The 13,457-nt window shown below is 39.7% G+C and overlaps 2 non-coding genes across 2 annotated transcripts; both read left to right on the top strand.

The window, feature by feature from the left end:
* Nucleotides 1-8,268: 8,268 nt before the first annotated feature.
* On the top strand, nt 8,269-8,350 carry TRNAL-UAG (transfer RNA leucine (anticodon UAG)). The gene has a single exon. It is a non-coding gene; the product is annotated as a tRNA-Leu (tRNA).
* A 4,298-nt stretch (nt 8,351-12,648) lies between these two features.
* Nucleotides 12,649-12,731, top strand: TRNAL-AAG (transfer RNA leucine (anticodon AAG)). The gene has a single exon. It is a non-coding gene; the product is annotated as a tRNA-Leu (tRNA).
* Nucleotides 12,732-13,457: the final 726 nt, after the last annotated feature.

Here is a 13,457-nt window from a genome sequence, read left to right as displayed (position 1 = left end):
CAACCTCAACCAAAAACGGCTTAGTCACATCAGGCTGCATAAGGATGGGAGCAGAGGTGAACCTCTCCTTTAGAAGCACAAAAGCTTCAATGGCCTCAGAAGTCCACTGAACCGCATTAGCACCTTTCCTGGTGAGATCGGTCAGCGGTTTGACAATAATAGAAATTTTTTTTATGAATTTTCTGTAATAATTGGCGAAACCCAAAAACCTCTGTATCGATTTCAAACCAATAGGCCTAGGCCATTCCTGCACAGCTTGAACTTTAACCGGGTCTATCTCAAAACCTTCACTGGAGATAATGTAGCCCAAAAAACTAATTCTCTGTACAGCGAACTCACATTTCTCCAGCTTAGCAAAAAGCGAATTGTCCATTAATAACTGTAATACCTCACGTACACTCCGCCAATGAGACTCCAGATCCGGCGAATAAATCAAAATGTCATCCAAATACACAACCACATTTTTGCCGATTAAAGGTCTAAGGATATCATTAATAAGATTCTGAAAAAATGCTGGAGCATTGGTGAGACCAAAAGGCATAACCAGATTCTCAAAATGACCCACAGGAGTGTTAAAAGCAGTCTTCCATTCATCACCCTCCTTCATGCGCAACAAATTGTATGCCCCCCGGAGATCAATTTTAGAGAACCACTTGGCCCCCACTAACTGGTTAAATAAATCAGGAATCAATGGCAGTGGGTAAGGATTGCGTACAGTAATTTTATTAATCTCACGAAAGTCCAGACAAGGACGTAAACCGCCATCTTTTTTTTTTACAAAAAAAATCCAACAGCCACAGGAGACTTGGAAGGCCTAATGTGACCGGCGGCCAAGCTTGTCTGTATGTATTCCTCCAAAGCCTTTCTCTCAGGAATAGTAAGATTAAATAAACGACTCTTAGGAAGAGTCGCTCCAGGGACAAATTCAATGGTACAATCATAGTCTCTATGGGGAGGCAAAACCTGCGACTCCTCCTCAGAAAAAACTCTCCAAAAATCCTGAATAGGTACAGGCAATTCCCCTCTATCCACAGCAGCAATGCGCCCATTACAACACTTGTCATAACAGGGCTCCAGGACTTAATTTCATTGGTAGACCAATCCAGTACAGGATTGTGCAATTTTAACCAGGGTAACCCCAATATTACTGGAGAAGGCAAATTATCCAATACCACCAAGTCCAAATTCTCTTGATGAATACCATTAATAGTGAGGGGAAATTCACAGAGCTTGTGAGTAACACTCTTCAAGGGAGAGCCATCGACAGAAACCACAGCAATAGGAGATGACAAAGTTTTAGGTTCTAATCTAAGTTTTTCCAAGAATCCCCCATCAATCACATTCAGAGTAGAACCACAATCCACAAATACCCGAAATTCAATTAATTCATCCTGAGCAGCAGTAGTGGCAGATAGGAATACACCCTTAGAATTTAAACAGGCAATACGTGCATGACTGACCATTTTTTTTTCTTTCTTCATGCGAAGCACACAGCTCTTAATAAAATGACCAGAATTTCTGCAATAGAAGCACAAGCCTTCAGAAAGCCTGCGGTCTTTTTCCTGAGAGCGGGGTGCCATCGCCCCAATCTCCATCGGCTCTCCATTGTCAGCACAGACCCTCTCAGGACTCGGAGCTGACATAGCAGAGGATTTGCTCTCATTAACCCTTGCACGCAGTCTCCTGTCCACCCGTATAGCTAATTGCATTGCCTCCTGCAAGTTTCCAGGTCTGGGATAAGCAATCAGTAAATCCTTAACCCTTTCACCTAGCCCTGCAAGAAATAAGCTTTTCAAAGCTGAATCGTTCCACCCCACCTTGGCAGACCACCGACGGAAGTGAGAACAATATTTTTCCACATTACCTGATCCCTGCCTCAAACGTCTTAATTCAGACTCAGCAGATGAGACAAGATCAGGATCATCGTACAACAAACCCAAAGCAGAAAAAAAACTATCCACTGATCTAAAGCACGGATCACTAGGTTGGAGAGAGAAGGCCCATCCCTGAGGATCTTTGCGCAAAAGTGACATTATGAACCCTATGCGCTGTGATTCATCACCAGAGGATCCGGGTCTCAAACGAAAATATAATAGACAAGCATTTTTAAAAGAAAAAAAATCTTGTTGTTCACCAAAAAATAGATCAGGCAGACGTACCTTTGGTTCCACAAAATGCGCTCCAGAACAGCTACTCACCTGTTGTTGGAGCTTGGCCACCTCCAGAGAGAGTCCCTGCAAGCGTTGAGCCAAATCTTGCACCGAGACCATGATGGAAAACTGGAGGTCTTTCCTTAGAGAAAATTATTTTTTTTTTTTATTTTATGGCTGGACTTACTGTTATGATCTGCTACAGAGACTAAGGAAAGACAGGAGATCTGTCCCTACAATAGAACTAAAATAGATCCCTACGATGTAACGGGGAACCTGATCCTGCGATCAGACCCACTAAAGTCCTCGGCTAGTCTGTACGAAGACCTATAGATGTGAGGGAGGGATCCCTACAAGAACTAGGGACTGGGATAGGTTGGACACCCTCTAGCAGAAATAGTAGCAGTCAAAGACAAACACACAACAAAAAGCATAGAGGTCAGAAGACCTAGCAAAACTAACAGAGAACGGCAAAAGAGCACCAAGCTAGCTCAACAGTAGTAAATACAATGAAGTCCAGCAATGCCAAGAGGGCGGAGCCGGATTAAATAGGCAAAAATGGTCATGTAACCAGCAAACTAAAAAAAACCTAACAGGAGAGTTGTAGCAGCTACATTGCTCTGCACTGCTGTATGATGTCTTCCTTGCTGCTGCTTCTGATTATCTGTCACGTACTGGCAGGGGTGTAGGAATCCTTCATGTTTGAGTGTCCTGTATATGGGAGATCATAGCAAGTAATCTATACCACCTAATTCAGTGATATCTAAAAATTAGCGGATGAGCCAACAGAGGAAAGATTAGTTAAATATGTGGATACAAGTCATATGTTTTGTAAAATGGTGCCCCAGAGTCAATGTACAAACAAATCCCTCATAATTACGTTGCTGTTGCATAAAAACATTTGTCATTTTGTCTTATTGGATATAAAATATTTTCTGACACTTACATCAAAAGCAAACTTCTGATATAAATAACATTAAACATCTGTAAGAGGTAGCGTGGCCGAGCAGTCTAAGGCGCTGGATTTAGGCTCCAGTCTCTTTGTAGGCGTGGGTTCATAGAATCATAGAATCATAGAATGGTAGAGTTGGAGGGGACCTCCTGGGTCATCTGGTCCAACCCCCTGCTCAAAGCAGGATTCACTAAATCATCTCAGACAGATTTCTGTCCAGCCTCTGTTTGAAGACGTCCATTGAAGGGGAACTCACCACCTCTCTTGGCAGCCTGTTCCACTCATTAATCACCCTAACTGTCAAAAAGTTTTTTCTAATATCTAATCTGTGTCTCCTCCCATTTAGTTTCATCCCATTGCTTCTAGTCTTTCCTTGTGCAAATGAGAATAAAGATGATCCTTCTACAATGTGACAGCCCTTGACATATTTGTAGACAGCTATTAAGTCTCCTCTCAGTCTTCTTTTTTGCAAGCTAAACATTCCCAAATCCTGCAACCGTTCCTCATAGGACATGGTTTGCAGACCAGTCACCATTCTGGTCGCTCTTCTCTGAACTTGCTCTAGTTTGTCTATGTCTTTATTAAAATGTGGTGCCCAAAACTGTACACAGTATTCCAGAAGAGGTCTGACCAAAGAGGAGTAAAGACCGATAATGACTTCACATGATCTAGACTGTATGCTTCTGTTAATACATCCCAGAATTGTATTTGCCTTTTTTGCTGCTGCATCACACTGTTGACTCATGTTCAGTCTATGATCTATTAGTATACCTAAGTCTTTTTCACATGTACTGTTGCTTAGCTCTATTCCTCCCATTCTGTATATGCTTTTTTCATTTTTATTGCCCAGATGTAGTACTTTGCATTTTTCCCTGTTAAAAACCATTCTGTTGGTTGCTGCCCACTGCTCCAGTTTATTTAGGTCTTTTTGAATCCTCTCTCTCTCTTCTCTAGTATTAGCTATCCCTCCTAGCTTTGTGTCATCAGCAAATTTAATCAGTTTACCCTCAATTCCTTCATCTAAATCATTGATAAAGATGTTGAACAATACAGGTCCCAGGACGGAGCCCTGTGGTACCCCACTTGAGACATTCATCCAGCTGGATGTGAAGCCATTTACAACCACCCTTTGAGTCCGATCACTAAGCCAGTTATGAATCCACCTAACAGTTGCCTGGTCCATTGCATACTTGGTCATTTTTTCAATAAGGATGGTGTGAGATACTTTGTCAAATGCTTTGCTGAAGTCAAGATATACTATATCTACAGCATTTCCCTGATCCACCCAGTCAGTGATTCTGTCATAGAAGGAAATTAAGTTAGTCTGACATGACTTGTTAGTTACAAACCCATGCTGACTCTGGTTAATCACTTCATTCTTATCCAGGTACTTACATACATGTTGTTTAATAATTTGTTCAAAGATCTTTCCTGGTATAGAAGTCAGACTCACCGGCCTATAGTTCCCTGGGTCCACCTTCTTCCCCTTTTTGAAGATAGGAACAACATTTGCTCTTCTCCAGTCTTCTGGGACTTCTCCTGTTCTCCAAGAATTTTCAAAGATTATGGAGAGTGGTTCTAAAATTTCTTCTACGATCTCCTTCAGTACTCTGGGGTGTAATTCATCTGGACCTGGAGACTTGAACTCATTTATGTTAGCTAAATATTCCCTCACAATCTTTCTGTTTACAGATAACTTGGATTCCTCTATTCCTTTAAAAGGACAGTGAAGATTAGTTGATGTTACATTTTCTTTCTGAGAGAAAACAGATGCAAAATAGGAGTTAAAAAGTTCGGCTTTCTCAACATCCTCACTTACCATTTCTCCATTTTCATCCTGTAAAAATCCTATAGCATCTTTGACTTTTCTTTTACTTTTGACATACCCCCAAAATCCTTTTTTATTGCTTTTGACATCTCTTGCAAGCCTTAATTCATTGTCAGCTTTAGCTAACCTGATTCGTGCCCTGCAGGATCTGCAGACTGCATTATAATCTTCTTTAGATATGCCTCCCTCTTTCCATTTAATAAACATTTCTTTCTTTCTTTTTAGCATGTGTTTAAGTTCTGTGTTCATCCATCCTGGTTTCCTTAAATGCTTCCCATTCTTCCTACTTTTCGGGATTGTTAACGATTGTGCTTTGAGAATCTCATTTTTAAAAATTTCCCATCCTTCCTGGACATTTTTGTCCTTAAGGACATCCAGCCATTGGATCCCTCCTATTCTCTTTCTGAGTCTCTTAAAATCTGCCTTTCTAAAATCTAACCTTGAAGTTTGAGTCTTCACATGTCTTCCTCCTCTAGTTATCCAAAATTCTATAATAGCATGATCGCTGCCTCCTAGGGTCCCAGCCAGCTTTACCTCCCCAACCATTTCCTCCCTGTTTATAAGGATTAGATCCAAAGTAGCAGATCCCCTTGTTTTCTCCCCTACCTTTTGGAAGATAAAGTTGTCAGCAAGAGAGGATAAGAATTTGCTTGACCTGTTAGTTTTACTTGAGAGAGATTCCCAACAAATGTCTGGATAGTTGAAATCTCCCATGACCACTACGTCATATTTTTTGGAGAACTTGGTCATTTGATACATAAAGAGTTCATCCATATCTTCAGCTTGCCCAGGTGGCCTGTAGTAAATGCCTACAATGGTGTCCTTTCCGTTGTTCTCTCCTTGTATTCTTACCAAAGCAGTTTCCACAGAACTCCCAGTCTCTGAAGCTTCAATCTCTGTGCAGATATACGCTTTTCTAACATACAATGCAACACCTCCTCCTCGTTTATCAAGTCTGTTTCTTGCAAATAAGTTGTATCCTTTTAGCCTTGTATTCCAATCATGTGTATCGTCCCACCAAGTTTCAGTGATTCCAATGACATCATATTCCTTTTCCTGCATTAGTAGTTCTAATTCTCCTTGTTTGTTGCCCATGCTTTGTGCATTTGTATAAAAACATTTTAGTTTGTGATTGGTTTCTCTTCCTCCCATATTTTTATTATTTAAATTGTTTTGTCTTTGTTCTTCCTTTCCACTTCCAGTAGCAGAGATCTCAATAGTATTTGTCAGCTGTATGGCTTTTTCTGGCCTTTTGCTTCCCTTCCCACATTGTTCTAGTTTAAAGCTCTCCTGATGAGTGTAGCAAGGCGACTTCCAAATACACGTTTTCCAGTCTTCGTAAGGTGCACCCCATCTCTAGCAAGTAGTCCATCGTATAGGTAATTCATTCCGTGATCCAGAAATCCAAATCCTTGTTGACGGCACCATCGACGTAGCCAGTTGTTCACCTGTAGAATCTTATTCCACCTCATTGTTCCATGGCCATCCACTGGGAGGATGGATGAGAAGACCACCTGCGCTCCCAATTCTTTCACTTTCTTGCCTAAGTCTTCAAAGTCACTGCAGATGGTTTCCAGGTCCTTTCTTGCGGTGTCATTTGTCCCCACATGTATTAGCAGGAATGGGTAGTGATCTGTAGGTCTGAAGAGTCTTGATATCCTGTCAGACACATCTTTAATTTTTGCTCCTGGAAGACAGCACATTTCTCTTGAGGTTATGTCTGGTCTGCAGATAGCGGCCTCTGTTCCTCTTAGCAGGGAATCCCCCATGACCACCACTCTCCGTTTTTTCTTCACAACATTCTTCTTTCTCCATCCAGGAGGATTCTGAGGGCTTACAAGGTTATTCATTGCTGGCAAAGTCTTATTTTGCGGTATTTCTTCATGGTTCTCCTGCGTGAGAGCCTGGTACTGGTTCCTGAGCAGTATGGGTGCTGACTGCCTCTGGATCCTCCTGCTTCTGTGGGTCACATGCTTCCATTCCTCTGTTTCATCAGGTGCAGTTCGAATTTCTTCTCTTTCTGAATCATGAAGAGATAATTCTGCTCTGTCTAAGAACTCTTCACCTTCCTTAATGATTTTCAAGGTAGTTAACCTCTCTTCTAGATTTCGCAACTTTTCCTCCAACAGGGACACAAGCTTGCATTTCTGGCATGTGAAGTTTGGCTTTTCCACTGGCAAGTCTGTGAACAAGGATATGCAGCTCACCAAATGGCTCCTGGACTCTTCCATGTTCTTACTGTTAATGTTCTGAAAACAGTGAAAAAAGCTTCAAAATGCGCGCGCCGGAAGGCGCGCGGTTTACCGATGTCCTCTTTTCAGCTCCAACAGCCAAAATCCAGTGTTCTTTGAGCTCGAGGAGACTCTTCACTTACCCCAAAATGCAGTGGGAATATGCAAATTATCTCCTCAGGACTCCTCCCCTGGTTTAATGATATCCTCTTTTCAGCTCCAACAGCCAATATCCAGTGTTCTTTGAGCTCGCGGAGACTCTTCACTTACCCCAAAATGCAGTGGGAATATGCAAATTATCTCCTCAAGACTCCTCCCCTGGTTTAACGATGTCCTCTTTTCAGCTCCAACAGCCAAAATCCAGTGTTCTTTGAGCTCGCGGAGACTCTTCACTTACCCCAAAATGCAGTGGGAATATGCAAATTATCTCCTCAGGACTCCTCCCCTGGTTTTGGGTTCAAATACCAGCACTGCCATTATTTATTTGGATCTAATTTTTACCAAAAATTAGAAAACGGTTACATCCATGTCAGTTCAATCAATAATCAACCATTCTCAAAATTTGCCAAAATCAATCTTGGTCAAAAAAGTCTAAATGCTAGCTCATTTCCCTTCTGCCTTTTTAGGGTTATCAATACAGGATGAGCAGAGTGATTAGCAAACATAAACAGAGCCATGCTGCTTCTGCTGCTTTCCAGTAAGTCACCCTAGTGATGGATTCATAGCTACACTGCTCTGCACTGCTGTATAATGTCTTCCTTGCTGCTGCTTCTGATTATCTGTTACGTACAGGCAGGGGTGTAGGAATCCTTCATGTTTGAGTGTCCTGTATATGGGAGATCATAGCAAGTAATCTATACCACCTAATTCAGTGATATCTAAAAATTAGCAGATGAGCCAACAGAGGAAAGATTAGTTAAATATCTGGATACAAGTCATATGTTTTGTAAAATGGTGCCCCAGAGTCAATGTACAAACAAATCCCTGATAACTACGTTGCTCATGCATAATAACATTTGTATTTTTGTATAATTAGACATACAATGTTTTCTGCAATTTATATCATTAGCAAATTTCTGATTTAAATAAGATTGAGACTATGTGTGAGGTAGTGTGGCCGAGTAGTCTAAGGCACTGGATTTAGGTTCCAGTCTCTCTGGAGGTGTGGGTTCAAATCCCACCGCTGCCGTTAATTATTTGGATCTAATTTTTACCAAAAATTAGGAAACTGTTGAGGAAGTAAAAGGGATTGAGAACTTAGGACCCAGCAATCATGCAATCCTATAATTTTGAGCTACAAAATGAGGAAAACCTGCGAAAACTGAGATTTTAAGATTGGACTGTAGACAGGCAGTTTTTAATGTACTCAGTAAAAAGGAAGGAAAGGTAGGATGTTCTAAAGGAAAGAAATGTCCAGGAAGGATGGGAGATTTTGCTAAATTAAATTCTCAAAGCACAATAAGTAACAATCCCGAAAAGAAGGAAGAATGGAAAGCATTTATGGAGAACAGGATGGCTGAATACTGAACTTAAAAGCTTGCTAAAAAGGAACAAAGAAATGAATATCAAATGGAAAGAAGTGTTCATATCTAAAGAAGAATATAATGCTGTCTGCAGGGAAAGCTGGGCTAGCGTTAGAAGAGCTAAAGCCAGTAATGAAGTGAGGCTTGCAAGAGAGACCAAAAGCAATAAGAAAGGATTTTGGAAGTAAGTCAAAAGTTAAAGAAAAGCCTAAGATGCTATAGGATTTTTAAAGAATGAAAAGGGTAAAGTGGTCAATAATGATGTTGAGAAGACTGAACTTTTAAATTCCTATTTTGCTTCTGTGTTCTCTAAGAAAGCAAATGTAACATCAAGTGATCTTCACTGTGCTGTAGAAGAAAAGGAACATGTGAACAAGTCATACGTATGAATACTGCATATGAGTGGTCATGTTGGCTTTAGGCATCAGAATTAATTACATAGTTTACCATCTATGTTACATCCATGTCAGTTCAATCAATGATCAACCATTCTCAAAATTTGCCAAAATCAATCTTGGTCAAAAGAAGTCTAACTGCTAGCTCATATCCCTGCTGCCTTTTTAGGGTTATCAATACAGGATGAGCAGAGTGATTAGCTAATATAAACAGAGCCATGCTGCTTCTGCTGCTATTCAGTAAGTCACCCTAGTGATGGATTCATAGCTACACTGCTCTGCACTGCTGTATAATGTCTTCTTTGCTGCTGCTTCTGATTATCTGTTAAGTACTGGCAGGGGTTTAGGAATCCTTCATGTTTGAGTGTCCTGTATATGGGAGATCATAGCAAGTAATCTATACCACCTAATTCAGTGATATCTAAAAAATAGCAGATGAGCCAACAGAGGAAAGATTAGTTAAATATGTGGATACAAGTCATATGTTTTGTAAAATGGTGCCCCAGAGTCAATGTACAAACAAATCCCTGATAATTACGTTGCTGTTGCATAATAACATTTGTCATTTTGTCTTATTGGATATAAAATAATTTCTGACACTTACATCAAAAGCAAACTTCTGATATAAATAACTTTAAACATCTGTAAGAGGTAGCGTGGCCGAGCAGTCTAAGGCGCTGGATTTAGTCTTTAGTCTCTCTGTAGGCGTGGGTTCAAATATCAGCGCTGCCATTATTTATTTGGATCTAATTTTTACCAAAAATTAGGAAACGGTTGAGGAAGTAAAGGGGATTGAGAAATTAGGAGGCAGCGATCATGCCATTCTATAATTTTGAACTACAAAAGGAGAAAAACCTGCGAAAACTGAGATTTTAAGATTGGACTGCAGAAAGGCAGTTTTTAATGGACTCAGTAAAAAGGAAGGAAAGATATTGTGTTCTAAAGGAAAGAAATGTACAGGAAGGATGGGAGATTTTGCTAAATTAAATTGTCACTGCACAATCAGTAACAATACCGAAAAGAAGGAAGAATGGAAAGCATTTATGGAGACGAGGATGGCTGAATACTGAACATAAAAGCTTGCTAAAAAGGAACAAAGAAATGAATATCAAATGAAAAGAAGGGTTCATATCTAAAGAAGAATATAATGTTGTCTGCAGGGAAAGCTGGGCTAGCGTTAGAAGAGCTAAAGCCAGTAATGAATTGAGGCTTGCAAGAGAGACCAAAAGCAATAAGAAAGGATTTTGGAAATAAGTCAAAAGTTATAGAAAAGCCAAAGATGCTATAGGATTTTTAAAGTATGAAAAGGGTAAAGTGGTCAATAATGATGTTGAGAAGACTGAACTTTTAAATTCCTGTTTTGCTTCTGTGTTCTCTTAGAAAGCAAATGTAACATCAAGTGATCTTCACTGTGCTGTAGAAGAAAAGGAACATGTGAGCAAGTCATAAGTATGAATACTGCATATGAGTGGTCATGTTGGCTTTAGGCATCAGAATTAATTACATAATTTACCTTCTATGTTACATCCATGTCAGTTCAATCAATGATCAACCATTCTCAAAATTTGCCAAAATCAATCTTTGTCAAAAGAAGTCTAACTGCTAGCTCATATCCCTGCTTGCTTTTTAGGGTTATCAATACAGGATGAGCAGAGTGATTAGCAAATATAAACAGAGCCATGCAGATTCTGCTGCTTTCCAGTAAGTCACCCTAGTGATGGATTCATGGCTACACTGCTCTGCACTGGTGTATAATGTCTTCCTTGCTGCTGCTTCTGATTATCTGTTATGTACAGTCAGGGGTGTAGGAATCCTTCATGTTTGAGTGTCCTGTATGTGTGAGATCATAGCAAGTAATCTATACCATCTAATTCAGTGATATCTAAAAATTAGCGGATGAGCCAACAGAGGAAAGATTAGTTAAATATCTGGATACAAGTCATATGTTTTGTAAAATGGTGCCCCAGAGTCAATGTAAAAATAAATCCCTGATAAGTACGTTGCTCATGCATAATAACATTTGCATTTTTGTCTAATTAGATATACAATGTTTTCTGCCACTTATATCATTAGCAAATTTCTGATTTAAATAACTTTGAACATCCATATGAGGTAGCGTGGCCGAGCGGTCTAAAGCACCGGATTAAGGCTCCAGTCTCTCTGGAGGCGCGCTTCAAATCCCACTGCTGCCATTGTTTATTCGGATCTAATTTTTACAAAAAGTAGGAAACAGTTGAGGAAGTAAAGGGGATTGAGAATTTAGGAGGCAGTGGTAATTCTATCCTATACCTTTGAACTACAAAAGGTGGAAAACCTGCGAAAACTGAGATCTTAAGATTGGACTGTAGAAAGGCAGTTTTTAATGGACGCAGTAAAAAGGAAGGAAAGGTAGGATGTTCTAAAGGAAAGAAATGTCCAGGAAGGATGGGAGATTTTGCTAAATTAAATTCTCACTGCACAATCAGTAACAATCCCGAAAAGAAGGAAGAATGGAAAGCATTTATGTTTACCAGCATGGCTGAATACTGAACTTAAAAGCTTGCTAAAAAGGAACAAAGAAATGAATATCAAATGAAAAGAAGGGTTCATATCTAAAGAAGAATATAATGCGATCTGCAGGGAAAGCTGGGCTAGCGTTAGAAGAGCTAAAGCCAGTAATGAAGTGAGGCTTGCAAGAGAGACCAAAAGCAATAAGAAAGGATTTGGAAGTAAGTCAAAAGTTAAAGAAAAGTCAAAGATGCTATAGGATTTTTAAAATACGAAAAGGGTAAAGTGGTCAATAATGATGTTGAGAAGACAGAACTTTGAAATACCTATTTGGCTTCTGTGTTCTCTAAGAAAGCAAATGTAACATCATGTGATCTTCACCGTGCTGTAGAAGAAAAGGAACATGTGAACAAGTCATACGTATGAATACTGCATATGAGTGGTCATGTTGGCTTTAGGCATCAGAATTAATTACATAATTTACCATCTATGTTACATCCATGTCAGTTCAATCAAGGATCAACCATTCTCAAAATTTGCCAAAATCAATCTTGGTCAAAAGAAGTCTAACTGCTAGCTCATATCCCTGCTGCCTTTTTAGCGTTATCAATACAGGATGAGCAGAGTGATTAGCAAACATAAACAGAGTCTTGCTGCTTCTGCTGCTTTCCAGTAAGTCACACTAGTGATGAACTCATAGCTACGTTGCTCTGCACTGCTGTATAATGTCTTCCTTGCTGGTGCTTCTAACTATCTGCTACGTACAGGCAGGGGTGTAGGAATCCTTCATGTTTGAGTGTCCTGTATATGGGAGATCATAGCAAGTAATCTATACCACCTAATTCAGTGATATCTAAAAATTAGCGGATGAGCCAACAGAGGAAAGATTAGTTAAATATCTGGATACAAGTCATATGTTTTGTAAAATGGTTCCCCAGAGTCAATGTACAAACAAATCCCTGATAACTACGTTGCTCATGGATAATAACATTTGTATTTTTGTCTAATTAGATATAGAATGTTTTTTGCCACTTATATCATTAGCAAATTTCTGATTTAATTAAGTTTGAACTTCCGTATGAGGTAGCATGGCCGAGGCGGTCTAAGGCGCTGGATTAAGGCTCCAGTCTTTCTGGAGGCGTGGGTTCAAATCCCACCGCTGCTAATATTTATTTGGACCTAATTTTTACCAAAAATTAGGAAACGGATGAGGAAGTAAAGGGGATTGAGAACTTAGGAGGCAGCGGTCATGCAATCCTATAATGTTGAACTACAAAAGGTGGAAAACCTGCGAAAACTGAGATTTTAAGATTGGACTGTGGAATCGCAGATTTTAATGTAATCAGTAAAAAGGAAGGAAAGGTAGGATGTTCTAAAGGAAAGAAATGTCCAGGAAGGATCGGAGACTTTTCGAAATTAAATTCTCACTGCACAATCAGTAACAATCCTGAATAGAAGGAAGAATGGAAAGCATTTATGGAGACCAAGATGGCGGAATACTGAACTTAAAAGCTTGCTAAAAAGTAACAAAGAAATGAATATCAAATGGAAAGAAGGGTTCATATCTAAAGAAGAATATAATGCTGTGGGCAGGGAAAGCTGGCTAGCGTTAGAAGCGCTAAAGCCAGTAATGAATTGAGGCTTGCAAGAGAGACCAAAAGCAGTAAGAAAGGATTTTGGAAGTAAGTCAAAAGTTAAAGAAAAGCCAAAGATGCTATAGGATTTTTAAAGGATGTAAACGGTAAAGTGGTCAATAATGATGTTTCGAAGACTGAACTTTTAAATTCCTGTTTTGTTTCTGTGTTCTCTAAGAAAGCAAATGTAACATCAAGTGATCTTAACTGTGCTGTAGAAGAAAAGGAACATGTGAGCAAGTCATACGTATGAATAC

Source organism: Phyllobates terribilis, unplaced genomic scaffold, assembly GCF_046119375.1.
Source record: "Phyllobates terribilis strain yellow unplaced genomic scaffold, ASM4611937v1 Scaffold_11__3_contigs__length_659146591, whole genome shotgun sequence".
In the NCBI taxonomy this organism is placed as follows: Eukaryota; Metazoa; Chordata; class Amphibia; order Anura; family Dendrobatidae; genus Phyllobates; species Phyllobates terribilis.
This window is presented reverse-complemented; position numbering and strand designations above follow the sequence as displayed.